The 10,848-nt window shown below is 34.9% G+C and overlaps 2 long non-coding RNA genes across 2 annotated transcripts; one reads left to right on the top strand and one right to left on the bottom strand.

Annotated features, from left to right (window-relative positions):
* The first annotated feature begins 420 nt into the window (after positions 1–420).
* LOC121424962 lies at positions 421–3,446 on the top strand. The gene is made up of 2 exons (XR_005971462.1): positions 421–2,254; positions 2,288–3,446. It is a non-coding gene; the product is annotated as an uncharacterized LOC121424962 (long non-coding RNA).
* Positions 3,447–4,193: 747 nt separating this feature from the next.
* LOC121424961 lies at positions 4,194–10,328 on the bottom strand. Its single transcript, XR_005971461.1, has 2 exons — positions 9,813–10,328; positions 4,194–4,943 (listed from the first exon to the last, which is right to left on the bottom strand). It is a non-coding gene; the product is annotated as an uncharacterized LOC121424961 (long non-coding RNA).
* Positions 10,329–10,848: the final 520 nt, after the last annotated feature.

Below are 10,848 nucleotides of genomic sequence, written 5' to 3'. Positions count from 1 at the left end.
GTAATGTCATAAAATAATGAATGCTTCGTCACCATAGCATAGATGCATTATTCATGTTTTCTGGCCGTTGTAGACAATACTTTGACAAAGGAATATATATATATATATATATATATATATATATATATATATATATATATATATATATATATATATATATATATATATATATATATGTATTGCACCTATTATGTTAATTAGCTCATTATGCTAATTTTGCGAAATACAATGCTATCATTGCTTAAAGTGGAAAAAATTACGACATAAACGAATTCCTCGCCCTAAAAACGATAGATGGCTGCGTTATCTACGTTTTATTCATTATTGTTTTTATTTTTATTTTATTTTATTATTTATTTCATTTTATTTCATTTATTTTATTTATTTCTTTATTCATTTTTTTTTTTTGGGGGGGGGCTGTTCTGGATGGACATTCGCAGATACATATATATTACCCTTATACTAACAAGCTCATTATGCTAATTACGATGATCACATTTACTTAAAAAATCACTTATGTCATGAATCAATTCCTCGTCACAGGAACCCCTAGAAAATTATATCATTATGTTATCAGACTGTTTTGCTTCCATATGGACTGTTAGAAAAACAACGACGATGATGAAGGTGACGATTATGACAGTATCGTGGTGATAATTATGTAAATAGTGGCGCTCAATTCGTTGGATATAATGATGGGTCATTATCCACGCTTCGGCATTCATTATCTCTATTCTCTTATGTTACAACTTATATCTTCCATCGCCCGGTTCCTTCTCTTAATATGTTGTTTACTCCATTTCAATTAGTCTCAGAAGGAATATAATCATTGATAACCTCGAGGATACATGCAATATCAGTGGCTGCGATTTTATTTAATGAGGGGATGGGGCGGCCCCAATCTGCATTTGAGGTTCCGGAGTTAGATTTTGAGTGAGTTTAAAAAATGTCGCGAAATTTAAATTGAAAAAAAAAATAGTAATTTTTCTACAAAAATAGACTCTCCGTCGAAAAACAATCATATAGAAGTGATTGGTTCATATTTCATGTTGCACATAGAATAAACAAAAATAAAGCTCTAAAATCCGAGGGGATGATTACCTGACGACCCCCTTGGGACATGTCCCCGCCCACCATCCCCCTTTATCCCTGGGATAATCGCCTGTGGTGATTATTCATACCAATCATAATAATGAGTAAACTTTTTTTGTCATCGCGCCACAAGGGAACAATAAGGTGAGCGTGATTTATTATTTTAAACTCATTAAATTTGTGTAATTTGCATTTATATGTCTTTAAAGGACAATCGCATGAGGGATTCTGCAAACTTTATCTAAATTATATATTATATTGATGGCAATCGATCTTTGAGTTTAAGAAATGGGGCTACCCAGATCGAATAATTCGAAAGTCGATTCCTTGTTTTAGTTTTGAGGATAAAGCAGCTGTATGATTCGAGTCCTGCTGTTTTTCAAGAGGCATATCCCCTACCCCCCAACAATAAATTAGGGGCCAAGAAAATTGGCAATAAGCGATAAGACAGGCGTTGTGGCCCAGTTGGATTAGTATCCGGAATATAAAACAGATGTTTGTGGGTTCGAATCCCATGCAGCCATGGCGTAATTTCGTTCAGCAAGAAATTGATCCGAAAAATGCTGAACTCAACCCAGGTGAGGTTAATGGATACGGCAGGAAGTAATTCCCCAAGAGAGCTGTAAGCATCCGACATAGGAGCGCCTTGTGCACCGGTGGACATGGTGGATATGTGCGCTGGACAAATACCCTATACATATACACGTTTGCAAATGAATCAAATGCAATAATTACTGTCGCATTTTCGGTGCTCATAAATGCAATCATAAATGCAAGTGTATAGGTTTGGTTTCTGTTCGACATCACCCTTATTTTAATGTAAAACGTAAATAAATGAACTCATTAACGAATAGAGAAGTAATATTGGGATAATTTATAGTTTATTCACGTGTGTAAACGTTATGATACATTGTCTTGTGAACACATCGTTTATATAGTACATTTTATTTGAAAGAATTCTTCACAATGCGTACATCATAAAAAGAAAGGGGAAAAAAATCGAAATAGTCGCCCACGCCCGAAGTTGAGCTCAAGTATATCATCGCCCAATCAATATTAAAGGACACCCCTAATTGGAGAGTTTACTTACAATTTGGGTAAAGAACACGCAATGACCTGAAACCACATCTTTCCGATGTTTAATAATTTTGACATAAAGACGGTCTAAGTGATAATCAGTCTTGAAAAAGAGAAGAATATTGAAAAATAAAAATCGGAACTGGGGCAGCCTCTGACGTGATAACGAAATTTAACCGTTTACTGCGTTCTACGTTGACTAAAAATATCGTATTGAAGGAAAAAGGAACCTACATGGAGACAATTACGAATATTTCGTCAGAACCATTGAAAGACTATATGAAAGTAAACAAGTCATAATGAAATAAATGAATTAAAAAACACTCTAAAAATTAAAAGCTCAATCAACATTTTTCAGTTGGAGTGACAACCTTTCCCAAATGTTATACATGTATCTAACCACGTGCATAAAGCTGAATTCAACGTTTTAAGTGTTGAGTCGAACCGTTTAAAGTTGTTAACACAACATCTAGAAAGTTTGTAACTCCTCCAATCTTTCAAACGTTGATTTAACATTTTATATTTTCAGAGGGTTAGTGTACGAATCGGGAAAATGTTCATCAGTAATTGATTCCATTCATTCTGTAATCTTAACACCACCAGAACATTATGAATAGATTATTTATAGACGTTCCCATTTCGGTTCAACTACAAAATAAATTAAAATCTAATCAGATATCTACTTGCAAATAAACTATTTTTTTTCATTTTGAGTTTTTTAAATAATTCTCTGAATGGAAACTATATGCATTGATTAATTATGCTGTAAGAAATTTTAATGTGGATGGCTAAGGCGCTGGTCGTGAAGATGACGCTGAAGAGGAATGCTATATCATTTTTTCTTTATTAGTTGTACAATTTTCATCAAAGATGGCGCTGTTTATATAGTGCTTGAAAGTAGGCATTGACTAATGTAGGTACATAAATGAACAAGCTTATTCCAACAATAGATCAGAGAAAGTTGCGCTTAATTACATCGAGAAGATTCAAGCAAAATTATATATTTAAACACAAATAAAAAATCACTCCAACAGATCCATGTTACTTTAAAAAAAAAACGGGATATACTTGGAAGGATACAATTCGAGTCACATTAAGAATATACCACCGTTAGGATAAAATATTACTCTTATAGATTAATCTGGAATCATTAATAAATTCTTCATTTTCAGTATTTTTTTAGGCCTATTGCGAATGAAAAAGAAAATGGACATAAAGGTATTTAGCACATTTCTTTTACACGTCATTCAAAATTAAAACATTTCTTTGAAAAAAAACCGATTAGCACTACTTCGAATAATCGATTTTTTAAAACAAAATATTTGACATTCTATCCATTGAACGACCTTACTGTGTTTGACAACAATATGACTGCTATATACATCTAAAAAACACATTAAAACTGTGTAAATTGGAGTTAACCTCCAAGACATTTTGTTCAATTATTGCAAGTATTTGGTAGGATACTCTAAATTACGGTGAATTGATTTTTCATATTACAGAAATTGCCTATCAAATTCGGCTGAATCCATAAAAAAGCTTTGTTGAGAAGCTTTGGGGAGAGTGGATAATGTATCAAATTGTTGCAAACTTCCTACAAAACATTCCCCAATTAAAAAGTATTCTTTTATTATTACTTATACCAGGGAGTCCCTGCATGCTGGACTTTTGGCAATTGAAGTCCGTGGCATTTAACACAACACTGAATTATTTTTGCAGCAACTTATCATGGAATATAATATCATAGAATATATTATTAGTATCAGTACTTGAAATTGACTTTCACAAAAAGTCCCAATAATTTGTTGGAACTTGGAAGGCAATATCATATAGGCCTATATATACATGTATGACTTGTCCTATATATCATTTGGTCCATATCCTTTGGTAGAAATAACTAATCTTACAGTTTCTAAAAAGATCAAGTTAGCATTAAAAATGCCTAATATAGGCAAATACATTGAAATATTTACATGCACATTGTGTCAAAAAGATTAAAATACTGTGCGATTAAATAATTTATCCCTCCATTTCTTCAAACTTACCTTCAATTCATACAAATTTGTGAAAAGGTAAAAATTATTCTCTAATACACGAACATGCACTTGTCCCATTATATTTCACTAATTTCATTTGAATGATACATGGCCCCATGCATGAAATGAGATCAAGGAAAAAGTTCAGATCACAGGCAAGTAACTACGTCATATTGCGGCATATAGATGGTTTTCAGCATCACCTCATGTCTGAATATTATGTCAGATCTGATTTCTGCATCTTTAAAACTCTTTCCATTCTAGAAGTAGAAGCAATTCCGATGACGGTACGAATTGGTCTGCATCGCCGGATCCTTCCTCTGTACCCATCATTTTGTGGCATCACGCTTCGAAAAATTGCAGTTTTCTTTATTCAAAAGACTTGCTAAATTGTATTTGTCTTCGTTGTCAAAAACTGGTGCTTTAAAATCAACCGGTTGTAAATCTGGGTTGTCGAGAAATCAAAAAAGATGCATGTCGACGAAATCCCGCCTTGATTTAAAGACTGGCCCCCATCCATCGTAGTTGGCGCTTGACCGTTCGTTCTTCGTTACTGATTTACTGTTCTGTCTCGAGAGTTGGACGCTGTCAATGTTTCCCTCTCCTTCATTTCGTCTCAACGACTGTGTTATTTGCATATTCCTTGCGTTTAATCTGTCATTATTATCAACATTCGCGTGACTGATGTTGTCCATGGTGATGGTTTTCACAGTGTCCTGCTTCTCAGGCATAATTTATCTGTTTTATTAATAAAAGACAAAAGGATGTATGACTATTATGTAATATTTTTTTTTAATGCAGGAAAGAACCTGAGGAAGGGGTGGGACGATCAAGTATATTACTCAAGCACCCGTTTCAATTCAAGGCTAAAATTCATCTTTAAAATGATCACTTAATGGAACAATATTCATACAAATATAGGCCTGTAAGTTTTTTTCGGCCCAAATAATAGGCCCAATCTGTTGCGGCGTCATGGCAATTTGAAACTTAAAGTGCCCCCCACCTTTGCATACACTTTGAAAACAAAAACAAAAGTATAGCACAAAGATCGAGGGGCTGTTTACCCCCCCCCCTCTCATCTCTCTCTCCCCCTCCCCCTTGCTCCAGTCTTGTTTTGGTCATTCGGCATTATAACGCACTTTTCCAAGATGGCCCAAAGCTCTCATCATTTCAATATACCTAACTCAAACAAAAACAAACAAAAACATTATTATATAACATTGAAGGCAGAACTGTTGCCTAAAATAGAAAAAATTTTTTTACGGATTTCGATTATTGTTGGAGATTGTCGAAATGTGAGAGGAAGTTTGTTCCATCCCATCGAGGATGCAACACAGTGAAGGTTAATTCTATCTTAAAGTTTGCTTTCATTAAAAGACATCAAATTAATACAAACATGTTCACTTGCTGTATACTCCGCGAAATCACGCCCCTCTCTCTCCGCTTTCTTTTAATCATGCAAGTAGCTACTTTTTCAGTTCATCTTCATTAGGAAAATCAAGCATGGGGATGTCTCAAAACGTGTATCAAAATGCCTATTTAGAGCCACTGAATACAATTTGAGCACTGCTCAAATGCAGCCAAGTTCTGCGTCCAAATCGGACATTTTCTCACAAAAGTATTAGTTGCATTTGTATATTTTTGGTCTTAAAATGAAGGGTCTTAAAAGGGATCTTATATGGGGTGGTAGCATTATGTTTAATAAAGATTTAACTTGGAAAGGCACTGAAATGACCAAACCGTCAATCAATATTACAAAACAGAGAATAAAATAAAATGACAGAAACAGTGGCGTACCGTGGGTCACGGCATTGGGGGCACCAGCAAAAGTTTTGAGTCACTTACACGCTCATTGCCAGGTATGCTGACCTAAAGTAGACAAAATTTTAAGAACTGTTTCATTGAATGGATATGTATCTCACTAATCAAACAATGCCAGAGCGAAGCGAGAGCTGATTTTTTTGGTATATATTGACCCCAAACAAGGGCATAAAATAAGGACTATTTTTAGGAATCCAAAGAGTATACATATCTCACCATTGTCATCTAATGCGAGTGCCAAGCGCTTTATTTTGTACATCTAAACACATGAAGCACTTTTTTGTAGTTATTGTAATCATAATCATACACATCTCACTAATCAAATATTGTAAGCGCGAAGCGTGAGCTGAAAATTTAGGAAATTTATACTTGAAGACGGGCATTCTAACTTCTAAGGCTTGTTAGAATTCAGTAAGACCATACGTATTCCACTAGCCAAATGATGCGATCGCGAAGCGCGAGCTGAAATTTTTTTATATTCAGATCAGAAAAAGGACATTTTAAGGATTGATCTTAGAAATTCATGAAGAGCAGACGTATCTCACCAATCCACTAATGCAGAAGTAAGCACGGATAGGAAATGATTTAAATTCAGACCTTAAAATGGGGCAATCACTTTGAAGTTTTTATTAAAAAGAAGCATATATCACTACATAAAACAATAAGAACAAGAAGTGCGAGGAAATATATTTGGTGTATATTGACGGAATGTTTTAGTACGACAGGATATACGAGCACCAGGAACGATGAACACATATGCCCTGAGCAAATTATATTTCATGAAGCTATGGAAACAATTCTCGTGTAATTTTATATGACATAATATGTAAATTGCAATATCTTCTTTCCCACTACGTTTCTCTTCCTTTCTCCCGCTTTTTTTCCTTTTCTCCCGCTTTTTTTTTGTGGGGGGGGGGAGGGGGACAGACGATTGGGTGGGGGCACGTGCCCCCCCCCCCGCAGTTACGCCACTGGACAGAAAATATAAAAATGCGGTTATAAAGTCAGGCCGAACACAATTACAAGATTTAATTAACAAGGAAATGCTTGACCGGAGACTATAGTGCGGATAACGGAAGGGAAACCCACAGCCTCAATTGTATGTAAATGAGTCAGCTGTGTTTGTTGATATACAGAACGAGGCGGGTATTGAGGTCAACGCTGACGTGCAAAAGTCGGCAAGCACAGACTAAAATTTGACACTTTAAAGGTCAAGACCACCTCAGAAAAATTTTGATTTGAATCAATAGAGAAAAATCAGACAAGCACAACGTTGAAAATTTCATCAAAATCGGATGTAAAGTAAGAAAGTTATGACATTTCAAAGTTTTGCTTATTTTCAACAAAATAGTTATATGAACGAGCCGGTTACATCCAAATGAGAGAGTCGATGATGTCACTCACTCACTATTTCTTTTGTTTTTTATTGTTTGAATTATACAATATTTCAATTTTTACGAATTTGACGATTAGGATCTCCTTGCCTGAAGCACAAAATGTTAGAATAAAGGAATTCCACGCGTTCAGGGAGAAATGAAACTTCATTTCACTTGACAATGACGAGAAAATGAAAATATTTCATATTTCATATAATAAAATACAAAAGAAATAGTGAGAGAGTGATGTCATCAACTCTCTCATTTGAATGTAACTGGCTCGTTCATATACATGTAACTATTTTGTTGAAAACAAGCGAAACTTTAAAATGCCATAACTTTCTTATTTTACAACCGATTTTGATGAAATTTTCAGTGTTATGCTTGTTGAATTTTCCTCTTTTTATTCAAATCAAGTTTTTGTTGGGGTGGACTTGTCCTTTAAGCATGCTTTTACATACCATGTCTAGAGTGAAGACTAGACTTCAAATCTCTAATTATTAAAGGGATGGTCCAGGCTGAAAATATATATATCTTAACACATAGAGTAGAATTCACTGAGCAAAATGCCGAAAATTTCATCAAAATCGGAAAACAAATAATAAAGTTATTGAAGTTTAAAGTTTAGCAATATTTTGTGAAAACAGTCGTCATGAATATTCATTAGGTGAGCTGATGATGTCACATCTCCACTTTCTGTTTTCATATGTTATTACATGAAATCATATTTTTTCATTATTTCATACTTGTGTGAATAATATGTCTCCCTTATAATGAAATCAGTTGCAGCAATAAATATGTAATGCACTAAATCAGTTGTCAATCAAATTCTTCTAATTCTCAGAGGAAAAAATTTGAATAAACCTAATTTCATATGATAAAATACAAAAGAACAAGTGGAGATGTTACATCATCAGCTCACCTAATGAATATTCATGACGACTGTTTTCACAAAATATTACTTAACTTTAAACTTCAATCACTTTCTTATTTGTAATCCGATTTTGATGAAATTTTCGGCATTTTGCTCAGTAAATTCTACTCTATGTATTAAGATATAAATATTTTCAGCCCGGACCATCCCTTTAATAGATTTTAGTCTCAATCCTTCAGACTTTAAGAATTACTGAAAAGCATTAAGTCTGTGCTGTAGACTAGCTAGACATGCATGATAGCACGTCGAAAACGAAATCGGCTGTTGCATATCCCCGACGAAATGTTCCCTTTCCTGTGTATACTGTATTTCAACAATAGTGCTTATAACGATAAATGGTGCTTGTTTTTCAATGTCTCCCTAGGCTATATAAAAAGGGAGTACAATATATATAGCCGTATAACCCATGAATAAGATAAAAATAGGCCTACATTTAACCTCAACAAAAATATAGTAAACTAGGGGTGTATGGCAAGGCGACAAGGGTTAACCTTGCTTAATTATCATCAGACATGCTATAATTTACTTAAATAACGCGAATTCATAGGTGACAAGCTGATAAAAGCAACACATTACGAAAAGTATTTACAAAAAGAAGTTTTAAGTCTGTATATATTTCAAGGATTGAGGATTTCTTGTATTTTCTCAAGGCAAACTCTCACGAAGAATTTCATTTATTTTGAAGGCAGATAAGACGCCTCTTTCTCTCTCAACCCCCCCCCCTCCCATGCACACCCATGGCAGCTATAATACCTCAAATAAGATTTATAGGTATAGGACAGCTAGTGTGTGGACCCCTATTTAGAGGGGTCCACACAATACAAGCACTGCTTTATAGTGGATCCCTCCCAATTTCTTAGAATTTTATTTCATAAAGTTTGATATTTTTCTTATATACATCACTCATCCTACGAACGAGGTTATTATATATATATATATATACAATATATACATACTCTGTTTTGTTTCACTTATAGAAAAATATCATATATTGTACATGCCTCAATGTCTGTATATATAAGTAAATTGAAATTGAATTGGGTACAGTTCTCCCTCCAAAAATCCTGGTCAAAGTATGTTGCATAAAATAGTTTCATTGTAATCATCATCATCATCATCATCATCATCTGTGTACTGTCCATCGGACCAGGTTGGTGTAACATACTTGTATGCTGTATAAAATTTGTTTAAAAGCCCACTCTCTACCTTGGTATATATGCAGTTAGACAGCTGGCAGCCGTCTGTTTCGAGGAGTTTTTTAAATTTTTTTAATTTTTTAATTGGTGAGTGAAGCCAACGAAGTTCAGCTGAACAACCAACATAACAGAGACCGAAGCTTTTGGTCTAATATGCAGTATGCACTTGATAGGCATACTCTATTTCTCGATCGACTTTTGAGCTACGGACTAGACTAGTATTTAATAATAGCAATAGATGAAAATGTTGAAAAATAAGAGCCAAATCAGTATAACTCACCGTGTTCCTTTGATGTTGCAGGGTTCGCGGATGAGATATCGAGAAAAGGTGTAGCTGAAGATCAAGGAGCAAGAAAACGAGGATTCAAAGACGATCCGTTCCAGCTATAGCCAGGCACCTGTGCAATCTGTGTTGTGTGACCTACACTGCAGAGTCAGTGAGTGGCAAGTGTGATCTTGAAGAAAACCAAACGAACAATGCCCGGGGCAAGTTCACCGTCTAACGTCGTTTAAATCGATTTCACAATGCAGAAAATGCGACTAAATATCCGTCAATTGAATAGGAATCCCCAAATTTCGCAATACATTGCAAGGCGATCCAAATTCATAATAGGAGCTTTACACAGTTGAACGAACACAAAACATATCTTCCCTGAGCTTTGTTATGACCCCTGCCTGTTGTTCCGCGAAATACTGAGCTCTTCTCAATCCGAAGTCCGAGAATATTATTTTCGTAGTCTTATACTTCGCAGACTCTAATATACTTATTGATCATGTTTTCACGGAAATGTTTTCAATGGACAGGTGTTCGCGATATGCGTCTGGAACACTATAGCTGATTCAAGGAGGAGGGGGGGGGGGCACAGCCGGCCCGCCGTGCCCCTTTTGAGAAACAAAATTAAAATTTGTAATGTAAAAATGTTAGTAAAGACCTTTTATTTCTTTTTTTTTGCTTGTCAAATTTGATCGGAAAAAATGTGCCCCCCTTTTGGAAAATCCTTAATCCGCCCCTGGTCTGGATAATGGTCATGTGAAAATGACCTGTAAAAAACAATAGTTGTTGGGGTTTTATTGAAAGTTTCGGAGATTATGCCAAATGGCCAGGCTACGCGGATTCTGGGACATGACCATCAAGGCTATACTTTTTTTTTCTACAACACACAGTGCTTGTTATTCCATTAAGCAGACCGTTTTTTATTGCTTTTCAATATGCGTGTTCACTGTTCAGTACATAATCATGAAGAATGATACCGAGAGAAGCATAGACCTAAATTTTTCGTAGACTTCAATTCAACAGTTTAACACAAACTTAAATA

This window comes from Lytechinus variegatus, chromosome 12 (assembly GCF_018143015.1).
Source record: "Lytechinus variegatus isolate NC3 chromosome 12, Lvar_3.0, whole genome shotgun sequence".
NCBI classification, from domain to species: domain Eukaryota; kingdom Metazoa; phylum Echinodermata; class Echinoidea; order Temnopleuroida; family Toxopneustidae; genus Lytechinus; species Lytechinus variegatus.
Note: the sequence above shows the minus strand (reverse complement) of the source record. Positions and strands in the feature narration are given on the sequence as shown.